The sequence below is a fragment of the Lactuca serriola genome, chromosome 5 (genome assembly GCF_051521515.1).
Source record: "Lactuca serriola cultivar US96UC23 chromosome 5, Lser_US96UC23_V15, whole genome shotgun sequence".
In the NCBI taxonomy this organism is placed as follows: Eukaryota; Viridiplantae; Streptophyta; class Magnoliopsida; order Asterales; family Asteraceae; genus Lactuca; species Lactuca serriola.
This window is the reverse complement of record NC_136412.1, coordinates 347,511,070-347,526,257: the sequence shown is the minus strand read 5'-3', so window position 1 is coordinate 347,526,257 and position 15,188 is coordinate 347,511,070.

Sequence of the window (15,188 nt, the reverse complement as noted above, 5' to 3'; positions counted from 1 at the left end):
CTCTCATATCAATACATACATACATACATACACACACACACACACACACACATATATATATATATATATATATATATATATATATATATATATATATATGAACATAAGTGTATAGATATAGTTTTGATCAAGAAGATGAAAGAGGTTTTGTAAAACCTTTGAAAAGATTAATATCTAAGAAAGATCGACTTGATGTCAGTTTATAAAACGGTTTGAAAGTATTTGTTTGATAACACAGTTTAAGTATAAAGAAACCTTTGTTTGAAACACAATTGTAAAAGAGTTTGAAATGAAACATACAATGTATAATAAACAGTTTAATAAAGAGTTTTAAACATATAAAACGTTTATGAAAATCATTTGAAGAAATCCGTTTGGTAAAACAGTTAACGTATAGTAAATCCATTCGCATGTTAGTTATTAATCACATGTGATTGATATAATAACTAGCATGATTCAACTTGTATCCCCCCTTAAAACATTTAGAAACATTTAAAAGGTTAATTCAAGGGGTATGAACTCACCTGCAGCGAGTGGATCGGATGGAAGTATCGGACAAGAGCTTGGTGTCAAGTGAAGACTTAGACACACACAATGATCCTAATTACATATGAAGACATATGTATATAAACAATTAGTGATTATAACACTAATTAAACATGTATAAACATCCTATTGTGAGGAAAACACTTTGGTCAAGTGCTAGAAGGCTATCGGGTTGCAACAAATGAGTGTAAGGCCTTATACGAGAGTTTATGGTCAAATGACCATGTTTGTTGGAGTTTACGGCCTAGGGGGGTTTACTCCTGGCCGTAAACTATCAATTGGTCACCAAAAGGGGCTTAAAACTCTAAGGGATTAAGTGGTTAAGTGCTCCAAAGCTTAAACAAGTGTTTGGGTGGGTTTAAGGTCCAAGAATGGCCTTGTATGGTGTTTACGGCCCTGAGACCACTTCCCCATGAGTTTACGGCCGTAAACTCATGGTAAGAAGTACCATTTAGTGAATTGTGGTCCTTAGGTCAATGGTGTAAGGTTCTATGTCACTAACCAAGGCTTACTAAGGTGTTAGGGTGTCATTTGCATTCTTAAAAAGGGGTTTACGGCCCAAGAACATGTCTTGGCCGTAAACTCCTTGAATCCTATGATTTCATATGTTTTCTAAGCTCTAAATATGATAAACCTAGTGTACAATTAGTTGGATCAAGAGTACTTACAATCTAGGAGCTTGAATGGTCGGTTTTGGCTAAGAACACTAGTGTGTGTTCTTGGTGTTCTTGGTGAAACTTGAAGATCTACAAAATGGAATGATTTCATGGATGAAATCATGTAAGATTACTAGTTCATGCAAGATATCAACTAGTTAAGACAACAAGCTTACGATATTTGAAGATCGGGGACGAAGATCGGGATGATACTTGAGAGGATTTGTGCCAAATGGAAGGGAGGAATGAACAAATGACCACCTATTCATCATATAAGCAATAGTTTACGGCCCAAATGGATTTTACGGCCGTAAACTCCCATGTGTTGGCCGTGAACTCCTTGCAGGGGTGTTTAAGGTCATTTCTCTGAGCTACAATTTCAGCCGATAAACCCTGATACTTATTCCTTAAGTGTACGAGGCTCAGAACGCTCAAATAAACTCCTAATTGTGCTAAAGGATAACAGAAATGAGTTTGACTTTTAATGAAGTGTTTGACTGAACTGGAAGGAAAATTTCGGGTTATCACATCATCCCCCCGTTAGAGGGAATTTCGTCCTGAAATTAGAATTTAGGTAAAGGAGTAGGCATGAATAATCGAGTCAGGAGGTGGGGATACTTCCTAATCGATTGATTCTCGTGCTCCCAAGCGAATTCAGGTCCCTGGTTGGCATTCTAGCGAACCTTCGCTACTGGGAGGCGGTTTTGCCTTGTTCTCCTGACTTCTCGGTCCTATGGTTACTACGGTTCTTGTATGAAGGCGAGGCTCTCATTGATCTCGATCTCGTCAAGAGGGATTATGAGAGTCCTGACGGAAAGGTGTTCCGAGATTTCTTTGGAAAGGATTAGAAACATGAGGTACTCCATGAATGAGTACTTCGGTGTTCTGGAATGACAGCTTCGCTAGCAAGACGATTTTGGAGAAAGAGATGTGCGCACGAAACTGGTATTGCGAGGATTGAATTGACTCAAGTTGTATGATAATGTCGGAATCATATGGAAACTCAAGACATTAGATTTGAACATAAGGCGTTACAGACAAAACACAACAGTGCAACCTTTAACAGAGTTACTGTACTTTAGATTTATTACAAGACTTTTGCTGCGAACAAGGTATACTACAAAAGACAAGTATACGCAGCACAAGGGTCCCTTTACTGACGGGATCTCACAAAAGATAAGACTCTAGTTGCACTAGTTTTTGTTGGGTCAATATTTTGGTTTATACTTTGCTTTTATAGAAAATTGTATTTTTATGTAATATCTTATGTGTTTACGGTCAAGTTTATGGCCAAGGGGGTGTTTACGGCCGTAAACCCTGTTTACGGCCCATGTTTCCCGTGTGTATATATAGGGGTGATGGGTGTGAGGAAGAGAGTGATGAACACCAAGGAGCTTAAGTGTGTGCATTTGAAGGTGTTTTAGAGAGAGAGAAAAGAGAGTGTGTGTGTTAGTGTGTGTGAGTCTTTGTATCCGGATCTTCATTCGTAATCATATCATACATAGATTCATCATCATCATCTTCTTCTTCTTCTCTTCTATTTGATCTGACATCATCCGTTTGATTGGGATTCCGCACCATCAAACGGATCTGATTGATACACATGCATTTTTGGGGACTTACAATTGGTATCAAATCTTGGTTGTATCAATCAATTTTTTTCAGATCTGGAGCCGATTTGATCTTATTTTGGAAATATTCTTGCGTTTTATGATAGATCTCGGAAAATTAGGGGGGGGGGTTTGTTCTTAGCGTTTTTCCTAAAAATGACTTTTTGATCGAGTTTTGGAGCAAAAAGGATAAAAAAAACCGCTGTTTTTCGTCAAGAACAGCGATTTCTGGAGAGTTTACGGTCTTTGAAGGGCTTACGGTCCGGAGTTTACGGCCGGAAACAGGTCGCCGGAGTTTGCGGCCGGCGGTTTACGGCGGCAGTGTGCGACCTCGGCTCGGCAGAACGGCTCGGTGGATCACGACTTGGAGGACGGCTCGGCTCAGCAGTAGGCTTGCATCAGCGCGCTTCATAAAAAATAGGAACAACTTTGAAGGCTGCAAGGATCGAACCCACGACCTTCCATTCACTAGTTAGCGCCTTTTCCATCTCCACCATCAGACCTCTTGTGACTTAACTCCGAAATATTAAACTTAAACACTCCCAGTCGCATCCAACCTTCGAAATTTTGTCAAATTCAGCCCAAAAATCAATTTCTTTCATTTTTAAATTTCTTTTTCAACCAAAAATTTTAATTTTTAATTTTTGAATTTTATTTTTGACTTTTTACTTAAAATTTTGACTTTGACTTTAAAGCTTGACCTTTGACTTTGAACTTTGACTTTCTTGTTTGACTTTTAAATTTTCAAATTTAGCTTTCCGGTTTGACTTTTCCGTTTGACTTTTGAGTTTGACCTTTTAAATTTGACTTTTAAATTTGACTTTTGAGGTTTATAGTCAAAGGGCATTTTTAAATTTAAGTTTGACTTTTGACTTCTATTTGTGCTTTTAATAGTTTTTGAAGTTTACGAGGAAATTGAAAACATGAAAGAGAGTCGTCAGGAGACGTTAAGACAAAACTTCAACATGTTTGATTATATCCCTGGAGAAACCCTCGAAACTCAGTTGCAGCGATTTACTACACTCACTACTGAGATGAATATAGCTGGGATCTTCTTGTCCAAATCTGAGATAAACAAAAAGCTGTTGAATTCACTTCCAAAATCGTGGGATATGAACGTGGCCATCATCAAGAAGACAAAAGATCTCAATCATCTTAGTCTTGCTGATGTAGTTCAAGAACTTGATACTTTGAAGTGTAGAGAAACAATGAGTTCTGAAAACATTCCGGTCACTGAAGTTACATGTACTCCAGCTTGTGAAGCCACGATTAAATTTCTTCGGGAACAAATTGATTTATTTAAAAGAGAAGTTTAGGACCAGAGATATGATGGATATCAACTCAGGAAAGGGCAGAAACCCCTGAAGGTTGAATTAGAAGCAAAAACCAAGGACTTTAGGAAACTTCAGGAAGAGTATAGCAACAAGTGTGAAAATTATGATTATATTAAGAGACAACTTGCTGTTGTAACTAAAGAACTTGACGCTTTAAAAATTAAGTGTGGAAAAACAGATGTCAGTTTCAAAAATTATATTGCGTCAAGTCAGACAGTCGAGTCCTTATATGGAACCCAATTAAAATTCAAAGAAAATCAAAACAAGGGTCTAGGGTATGATAGTGTACCTCCTCCTTATAATCATAACTACACATCCATCCCTATGACACAGGACGAAACTGATAGGGAGCCACATCTTCGATATGAACGAGCTGGATTTGTGTCAGGAGGAGTTATTAATGTTGAAAATACTAATGTTTCCACTTCATGTGCAGGTAAAGTAGCAGAAGATGAGAACAAGGAGAAAACCATTGAACAAACCAACATCTCTTTGAACTCTAAATCTATTGCTTCGAACTCAACTGCTTTTGATCAACCTGCCGTTGAGAAATACAGGCCACTAATTCCAACGCAACAGAGTCCTTGTTGCGAGTGTGCATGTGGGAACAAAAAGAGACAAGGCAAGGATACGCCACCAGGGGCAGGAAGAAACAACTTCACAGTGAAGAAAAAGACATGTATTCACTGTGGAACACCTGGACACATTGCCAGAAATTGTCCAAATCGCGCATACGTTCCCTACTATGCACAAGGCTGGCAGAACGCGCCAAGAGGGAGATACTTCAAAAGAAACCCCTCGAGATCATTATCAGACATTGATGACTGGAATGACAAGAAGGCCAAGAATTCAACTCCCAAGGCCAAGAATCAAACTCCAAAGGCCAAGAATCTGAATCCCAAGGCCAAGAAGGGAATGTCGGCCAAGAAGTCCAATCCAAGAGATGTTCCCGTGAAGCCAAAATCAAAGTCATCTCAACGGTCGACATCAAGTTCAAAAGCAAGTACCGAGCCACCCATTAGATCGAAAAAGAAATGGGTTAAACCCAACTACAAATGGGTTCCAAAGGCTCACTCTCCCAAATCTCATAATGCTTCTAATGTTTCTACATCTTCTGTTTGTGATAAACAGGATATGTCTTGGGAGAAAGTACCGTGCAAGGATGAAAAAGGTCAACCCAGTTTCAAAATGGATTGGGTACCAAAGACCAACTAATCCCGCTCTGTGTCAGAGCAGCTATGGAGGCATATCATCAGACTTCGGTTTGTTGGTAGTGGCTGTTCCTGGCACTTGATAGGATACATCTCTCAACTGTACAACACTCAGAACATTGTTTGGGAGAATGTGTCCTTTGCGGGAAGGGAAGAAAAGAAGAGATCACAAACGGGGTTAGTGCTTAATGACATGAAGAATTTTTGGATCTGTTCTGAGTTTATGCGTGCTGTTCTCAGACCTTCTGGATGCAAATTCAATCGGTGACTAACGGTTTGAGTTTTCTTCTCTATACTCCTGAGTTTTTCTTAAACTGATTCGCTTTAAAGACAAAATTTTGTTTTAGGATAGTTTAAATTTGCGCATTAACTTTCGTTTCTCTCCTATGCACAAATTTAAGGGGAGAAATAAAAACAAAACAAAAATTAGAAAATTTTAAAAAATCCAAAAACATTAGAAAATCAAAAAATCAAAAAAAAATGTTGGTTATAAAATGTGCTTGAGGAAGATGTTTTGGGAAGTGATATGATCATGTGATAACAAGCAACCTGAGTCTGCGTAACATACCCAAAGTTGAAGGGTCTATGCTCTGGTTTGATGCGTCGGTAGGCACGAAAAATTTTAAATGGACATGACTAGGCAGAGTTGAACTTAGGAAATTTATAGACTTGACAAATCTTGACCTAGTTAGATCCATTCAGCCTGACAATATGAAGCTTGGATAGGTTGAGCAGGGAGATATATATGGGAATCCACTCGTCACATTAAATGAACCCGTACTTGGAACCGTGGTTTAACTTTTCCTCGATGTGCGGATTCTGTCCTTAATTCTAGTTGGATGGGGCGACTGGTAAATTCCGATAAATTAGGTCTGTAGAATATCATTTTCTTTCTTTCCGTCTGTTAGTCTTATGTTGTTAACTTTGCGTGACTTCCAATCCGACCTGGTACACAACATATGCAACTCTATTTCTCTGCATGTAATATATGTGAAAATCCTTTTATCTGTTAGCCATATGTTGTCTCCTTTGCGTGACTTCTAATCCGACCTGATACACAACATATGCAACCTTCTACTTCTCAACCCCTCTGAAGTAATAAGTAATAGAAATTTGAATCTATCCTCTCTCTGAATGGTTGTCTGCTCACCCGGTGTAAGGAGTACTCTGGAAGTTCTTGATGGTTGGGGATATCAGGAAGCGGGAAACACGTTCTAGTACACTTAAAATTGAACACATGAAGATTGTCTATAGATCTCGCTGCTCAATTTAGGTGGACAACAATATCCTTGGCCGTCGTCAGCTGAATGGTCCTTAAGATATAGTATCTAGGAACTTAGGATCAGATATAATATCTAGGAACTTAGGATCACTCTGCCTTACAATTATTAGTATGTCCTAAAATTGTCACAATTTTTCGTGTTTAAGTGGACCACAATACCGACGATCGACCATACAAAGACGTGAAGATAGAAGGTACCGACAAGTGGATAAAGGCTGTCTAAAAACTTTGACCCCAAATCATTCTTAAAGTTAGATATCATTTTATTTTTGTTAAATTTGTCATAGTTTCTTCTAATTTAAATATTATGGGAGAATTAAGAATTAAAAAAAAGCAGAATAATTCAAAAATCAAAGAAAAATCAGAAAAATTAAAAATCCAAAAATAATGTTATTTCTGTTTTATTTCTTGTTCGGAAAAATCAAAAATCCAAAAATATTTTTGTTTCTGTTTTAATTTGTGTGCTAAGTTGTCTTTTAGTTTTCTTTTAGTTTTGTTTTGTCTTGAAAAGTGATTTCAGGTATAGATAAGACTCATGAAGTTTGTGTTGAAGATTTCTGAGCCAAAGCCTCGTCCGTGAGCATTGAAGAATTTGCATTCGAAGGAGCAAGAAATGAAGATTATTCTTTCGACATTCAATCTTTCAACCCCAGAAGCAAGGTGAAGCCGAAATTGAAGAATATGTGACGGATTGCATTGAAATTCGAAGCCTCCTCAATCAATCTGTTGCTATCTTAAATCTGCTGAAGTGATCCAGAAGATTTGTTCTCTCTGATGTTCTCTATGAAGATTCTCAAGCTGAAAGCGCTATCTTTCAAGAATCAGTACGTCAAGCCTCCTCACCCAATGTGCGTTCAATGCCAAATTCTGAAGAAATGCCCAACTGCTCAAGATGAAGTCAATTATTGAAGATTCATCATGTTCATCTTGAAGTTGTGAAGAATTCGAAGATTAACGCTGAAGCCAAAGCTTCCAATGAAGATTATCAAGAAAGCCAGCTACTTTTTAGGGGAGCTTGTTGGGTCATTTAAGAAAAGAAAAGAAAGCTATAAACCAAGGGGGAGATTGTTGGGTCAATATTTTGGTTTATAGTTTGCTTTTCTAGGAAATTGTATTTTTATGTAATATCTTATGTGTTTACGGTCAAGTTTATGGCCAAGGGGGTGTTTACGGCCGTAAACCTGTTTACGGCCCATGTTTCCTGTGTGTATATATAGGGGTGAGGGGTGTGAGGAAGAGAGTGATGAACACCAAGGAGCTTAAGTGTGTGCATTTGAAGGTGTTCTAGAGAGAGATAAAAGAGAGTGTGTGTGAGTCTTTGTATCCTGATCTTCATTCGTAATCATATCATACATAGATTCATCATCATCATCATCATCTTCTTCTTCTCTTCTATTTGATCTGACATCATCCGTTTGATTGGGATTCCGCACCATCAAATGGATCTGATTGATACACAGACATTTTTGGGGACTTACAGTTTTAAACAGTTTATAAGTCTGTTACAACGAAACACCTTAATTACTTTAACGTGTGGCCGGAGTATACTCTCCTGCGGCAATGATCCTTAGTATTTTCCCGTCTGCGCCAGAGTTCTTCGCTATTGGAAAATCCTTCTTGAGGTGCCAAATTTCACCGCATTGGTGACATATCTGCCTGGCACTAACATTGGTGGTGGAAGTGATGTGTTGGGTCGGAGTTACGTGGACGCGGGTGCTTTGGTTTTTCTTCCTTTTTGGGCAATTCCTTTTATAATGTCCAGTCTCACCACAATTATAGCAACCCTGGCTGGCTCTAGTGTGGGGGTGGTTCCACAGGAACGGGCAACGTGCCCCAGACTGTTGCAATTGATGCATTGCAATACCCGGCAGACTCCATTATGATGATAGCTACACCTGTTACACTTCGGGAGTGTTCCCTCATATTGCTTGCGTCCCTTTTGGGCTTGATGCTTCCGTTTCTTGAACTCTGAGTTGTGGCTTTGCGAGCCTGCGACTGTTATCATTTGTTGGCTCCCTGGATTGATACTACGATCGGGATTTTCAACCCCTTCGTCAGCATTGCTTGCGTTGATAGCGTTACGGTTTGCAAGGACAGTTGTCACGACAGCCATCACGGCAGCTGTAACTGCGGCTTGGAAAGTAGCGGTGTCCATAGGAAAGGCAGGGGTTTCGTTATTCGGCTGATTGTTTCCGGACGACGACATGATTCTGCTACACGGAAAGAGAATGAATTCGTGAGCGAGTATGGTTGAACCTAGATGTAGTTCGATCGTTCAAGTAAGGAGTAACGATATGTTCTCGAGGGTTTTGACCTACATCCCTATGATGCAGCCCTAGTACGGAATAGAAGTATGTTTGTAGAATGGTCTTAAGACGTTTAACGTTCAAATCGGGGTATCATTGGTTGGTAAATAACATGATCCAACCCTTGAAAAAGAATTGGGAATGATCCCTGAGCTAAATTTCCTAGTTCAATAACTCGACTAGGGTGGGCTTCAAATAGACTCCCATGATAGCACGATGAAAGTATTTGAATAAAGAATAACACAACAGTTAGCCGACTGTCAATATCTTTGATATTCATGATGTAATAAGTTCGGGAAAAATTGACCTTGTAGAAGGTCTTACACCATATCCAGAGTAGAAAGGTTTTGGCCGCATAAAGGCCTAACTAAAAGTACCTACAGTACAAGGCAGTTTCATAGAAAAATTCCACATAGGTCATAGATAGGAAAAATGATTCCTTTCAACAGGGAAAGAAAGTAGGGCATCTGCTACTGGTGACGGTCATCCCTCTGGTTAACCCTTAGTTCAGCCAGTTGACGTTCCACATCAAGTAGGTGTCTTTCGTACACCCTCTGGCGTATTCGGAGTTCTATGACTTCGGCTCATGATTCAGCCAGTGCTTGAAGCAGGGTTTCATGGTCTCTCTCAAGTCTCTCACGAGCATCTTCCAGACGAATGGTTCGGAGGGTATGTATTCTCGCATTGGCGACAACTTCTGTGATTTGATGTAGGGTTGTCCTACCTTGAATCTCATTTCGGGCGATTCTACGGATCAGAATAGGTAGAAATCTGTCTGCTGAGAACCCTTCATTTACGTTGTAGAAGCTTCGGTCTCCATTAAATGACATAGGTTGATCTTGATCTTCGCTCCATGTTTCCAAGCATTCTACCTAAGGAGGCATCGGTCCATGAAAAGTCGGACGAGGGTTAGGATTTGGAATGGGAGCTACCGGGGGTAGGTTCTCAACCTTGGGTTCGGAGTTATCATCATCCGCAAGGTCTTCAGCGTGGTGATCATTCAAAGGGATAGGATGATCATTCTCTGGTTCTTCTCCAAACCATCCAGCAATGACTTCGTTCGGAAGGTACGGGTTGCCGTGGGGATGGAGTTTAGCCATGTTATCTACGCGAGAATTGGAGTAAGAAAATAATTATTAGACGAACTATATAGATAATTGTTAGAAAATCTTCATTAGTTACATCACTATTTGTAAATTGCATACCAGTTATATGTAATCAAAACATGATAGGCCTTCGAATAAGTGACATTAACTCCAAATTCACAAGGAATAGGGATAAAGCAAAAATTTCATAGATTCTAAGTCTATAACATCCTGGTCACATATATCCTTAGTGTATCCACTTAGCAACTATCAAATTAGTAATGAAGATCCTTTTAAGTTCTCAAGTATAAAGTACTTATAGTAACACCAAATACCTCTATGGTATTTCATTGTGGTAGGGTTGGTAAGTTTTTAGACTTGTTTCCATATTACAACCATTCTTGGGCATATGCTAATCACTACTCGGACCAGCATAGTTGATCAGGTTATGCCACTCCCAAGACTGACCATACATCCCCGAGCTTACCTGTGATATTCAACAATCGTAATACTTTTGTTCTTGTCATTGAGACACGGATTTTAGTATGAATGCAGGCACGTATACTCAATCAAATATTTTATTATTTAAAGTATAAACTCTTGGTCAGAGTATTTTTAATCCCATTGTATTTATAGTTAGTATATCTTTTATGGGTTGATATACTTAATTCACTATAAACAATGCTCTGATACCAATCTGTCACCCCCCAAAACCGAGAACGGCGGAAACGTTCTGGGGCGGAGGACGTCACGTGAAGTATCGTAACAGTGCAAAGTAGTAAACAAGCAACAACATCATCCATTGCATTAAAAGTAAAGTTTTAATACAAGTGTGTTCTTTCATAGTAATAAGACACCAAAATATGTAATCAAAATAAAAGACGAGTCGTGTCTGTGCTCCGTCTTCTCAAAACCTGGTCATCGTACCTGTCTACTGGTGACCTGAGAATACAAGTTATTTTGAAAGCAAGTATCAGCCAAAAAGCTGGTGAATTCATAAGTATTAATGTGTCTTTAATTTGTAAAACTGTGAAGTAAACACTTGTAAACATTTGGAGAAACGTTTTTATAAGTATGAAAATGTTTGTAAGTAGTCGAATAATGCTTGAAAACCCTAGAAAAATCCCTATGATTTCTACTAGTATACAAAGTAGTCTTCTACCAAGACTTAACTATTTTGAAAGTAGCCTTCTACCAAGACCTGACTGTTTTGAAAGTAGCCTTCTACCAAGACCCGACTGTTTTGAAAGTAGCTTTCTACCAAGACCCGACTATTTTGAAAGTAGCCTTCTACCAAGACCCGACTGTTTTGAAAGTAGCCTTCTACCAAGACCCGACTGTTTTGAGAGTAGCCTTCTACCAAGACGTGATTGTTTTGAAAGTAACAAAGATGGTTTTTCCCTTGTATGACCTACTATTAACAATATATATATATATATATATATATATATATATATATATATATAGTCTACCTCGTCGTTTATGTGAATGTATCACAAAATAAAAGTAATATGGAAAATATAGCCATATAAGTATTATCTTTTGTATTAGGATAAACCGACATCGCGACTGCCAAATAGTATTAACCTTGAACATCCGTAGATGTTCATTTTTCTCTGTAGCTAACAGCAGGTTGTAGGAATGGTTAGTCCCGTAAAGGTACCCTAGTATAAGTATTAACCGTAGGCATCCGTAGATGTTCATTACCTCTGTTGCAAACAGTTGGGTTCCGGAATGGTTAGTCCCGTATAGTATCCTTTTGTACTAGGATAGACAGAACTAATCTACACGTATAATATGTAATAGTATCTCATCATATAGTATCTAAGTACAAGTATCCATGTAAGTGTGTCCCTGTAATAGGATCCATGTAAGTGTATCTCTTCATATAGCATTTACTATAGACTCATGAATGAACTGACTCTGGTGTAATTCCTTGTAATAGGAATAATGTTTTGTATCCCCTAAACAATCCCTATAATAGTTTACTGGAATGTAATTGATGTCCAAGAATGTTTATACACCCTTGCTACCCAAGAGTGTGGGAACTGAACAAAGAATAAATGCTCTCATATCAATATATATATATATATATATATATATATATATATATATATATATATGAACATAAGTGTATAGATATAGTTTTGATCAAGAAGATGAAAGAGGTTTTGTAAAACCTTTGAAAAGATTAATATCTAAGAAAAAATCGACTTGATGTCAGTTTATAAAACGGTTTGAAAGTATTTGTTTGATAACACAGTTTAAGTTTAAAGAAACCTTTGTTTGAAACACAATTGTAAAAGAGTTTGAAATGAAACATACATTGTATAATAAAGAGTTTTAAACATATAAAACGTTTATGATAATCATTTGAAAAAATCCGTTTGGTAAAACAGTTAACGTATAGTAAATCCATTCGCATGTTAGTTATTAATCACATGTAATTGATATAATAACTAGCATGATTCAACTAGTATCCCCCCCCCCTTAAAACATTTAAAAACATTTAGAAACATTTAAAAGGTTACTTCAAGGGGTATGAACTCATCTGCAGCGAGTGGATCGGATGGAAGTATCGGACAAGAGTTTGGTGTCAAGTGAAGCCTTAGACATACACAATGATCCTAATTACATATGAAGACATATGTATATAAACAATTAGTGATTATAACACTAATTAAACATGTATAAACATCCTATTGTGAGGAAAACACTTTGGTCAAGTGCTAGGAGGCTATCGGGTTGCAACAAAGGAGTGCAAGGCCTCATATGGGAGTTTATGGTCAAATGACCATGTTTGTTGGAGTTTACGGCCCAAGGGGGTTTAATCCTGGCTGTAAACTATCAATTGGTCACCAAAAGGTGCTTAAAACTCTAAGGGATTAAGTGGTTAAGTGCTCCAAAGCTTAAACAAGTGTTTGGGTGGGTTTAAGGTCCAAGAATGGCCTTGTATGGTGTTTACGGCCCTGGGACCACTTCCCCATGAGTTTACAGCCGTAAACTCATGGTAAGAAGTACCATTTAGTGAATTGTGGTCCTTAGGTCAATGGTGTAAGGTTCTATGTCACTAACCAAGGCTTACTAAGGTGTTAGGGTGTCATTTGCATTCTTAAAAAGGGGTTTACGGCCCAAGAACATGTCTTGGCCGTAAACTCCTTGAATCCTATGATTTCATATGTTTTCTAAGCTCTAAATATGATAAACCTAGTGTACAATTAGTTGGATCAAGAGTACTTACAATCTAGGAGCTTGAATGGTCGGTTTTGGCTAAGAACACTAGTGTGTGTTCTTGGTGTTCTTGGTGAAACTTGAAGATCTACAAAATGGAATGATTTCATGGATGAAATCATGTAAGATTACTAGTTCATGCAAGATATCAACTAGTTAAGACAACAAGCTTACGATATTTGAAGATCGGGGACGAAGATCGGGATGATACTTGAGAGGATTTGTGCCAAATGGAAGGGAGGAATGAACAAATGACCACCTCTTCATCATATAAGCAAGAGTTTACGGCCCACATGGAGTTTACGTCCGTAAACTCCCATGTGTTGGCCGTGAACTCCTTGCAGGGGTGTTTAAGGTCATTTCTCTGAGCTACAATTTCAGTCGATAAACCGCGATACTTATTCCTTAAGTGTGCGAGGCTCATAACGCTCAAATAAACTCCTAATTGTGCTAAAGGATAATAGCACTGAGTTTGACTTTTAATGAAGTGTTTGACTGAACTGGATGGAAAATTTCGGGTTGTCACACGTTCGCAACTTTTAAGGACATGATCAGAAGAGGAACCTGGATGAAGGAAAACAAAAAGAAAAGTATGCATGAATTACATAGTGCTCTTCCACCACTAGTTTACAATTATGTTCGAGGATGTGAAACTACAAAGCAAATTTGGGATACTCTAAAGGAGAAGTATCAAGGTAATGAGAAGACAAAGAAGAGTTTGGTTAAACAATGCTTGCTAGAGTTGGGATATTTCAAGCGCAAGGAAACATAATCGATCGAATTATACTATGATCAATTGAATGAATTGATCTTCAAGTGTTATCGCTATGGAGTGACACGTTCATCACTAGAGTTCAATCTCACCTTTCTCATGGGTTTAAGAAAGGAATGGAGAAATATCAGTTTGATGATCAAGACACAAGAAAGATTTGATGGTTACTCTTTTGCAAATCTGTACAATATCTTGAAAGTACATGAAAGCGAGATTAATGTTATTGCCGAAGAAAGTAAATCGATTCTGGGAGGACCATTGGCATTGGTGTCAAAAGTTGCTACAAAGAAATCTGAATCCAAAGAAGAATTTAAGGATAGCGAAGAAGGATTCTTATTTAACTCCGATGATGAAGCAGTTGCATACTATAACACTAATACACTGGTATTTATCTTATGGCCCTTGTATTTTTGAAATTATGCATTTTAGTCCCTGAAGTAGTACTTGGGGCATAACACTTGGTACGCTTAGTGTACTAGTTGAAAAGCCAATACGCGGGGTGTACCACTAGGTAAGCTTAGTGTATTGAGTTGATGGTGAGGCGGGACCCAAGTCACGTATGTTGGGCGTATGTATGTGTATGATGGGCGTACGTGGACTTTAATGAAACCCTATTTGGGGGGTTTTGCACCCGATATAATCATCCTTATTCATTAGGGTTGGCCTCCTTATCATCCTCTAAAGCCCCTAGACCCTAAAAATGAGTCTTAGCCTCCATTGTTGAGTGTTTGAGCCTTTGGTGAGAATTTGGTGTTCATTTTGTGCATTTTGAAGGAGCTGGAGAAGTTTGACATTGCTTAGCTTGGAGAGAAGATCTTGGATCCAGAATCACCACCCTTTTTGCAATGCTTTTGAGGTATCAATTTCTCATCTTCACTTCTAGTTGTTTAGATCTCTTTCTGGGATGATTTGTCATGTTTTTGGCCATTTTTGGGTGGATTGTTGAGTTAAGACGTCCTAAGGACTTATCGTTTTAGATCTAGGTCTATCAAATTCTCCTTAAGCATCAAGGTGCCAACTTTATGGAGTATATGGCCTCATGCATTCATTAAGTCACTTATTAAGTCCTTGTTGAGCTAAAGAGATTCATCTAACCATGCATGGGTGTGAAGTTAGCAACTTTACATGGTAATCCAGCTCAAGGAAGTCAGATCT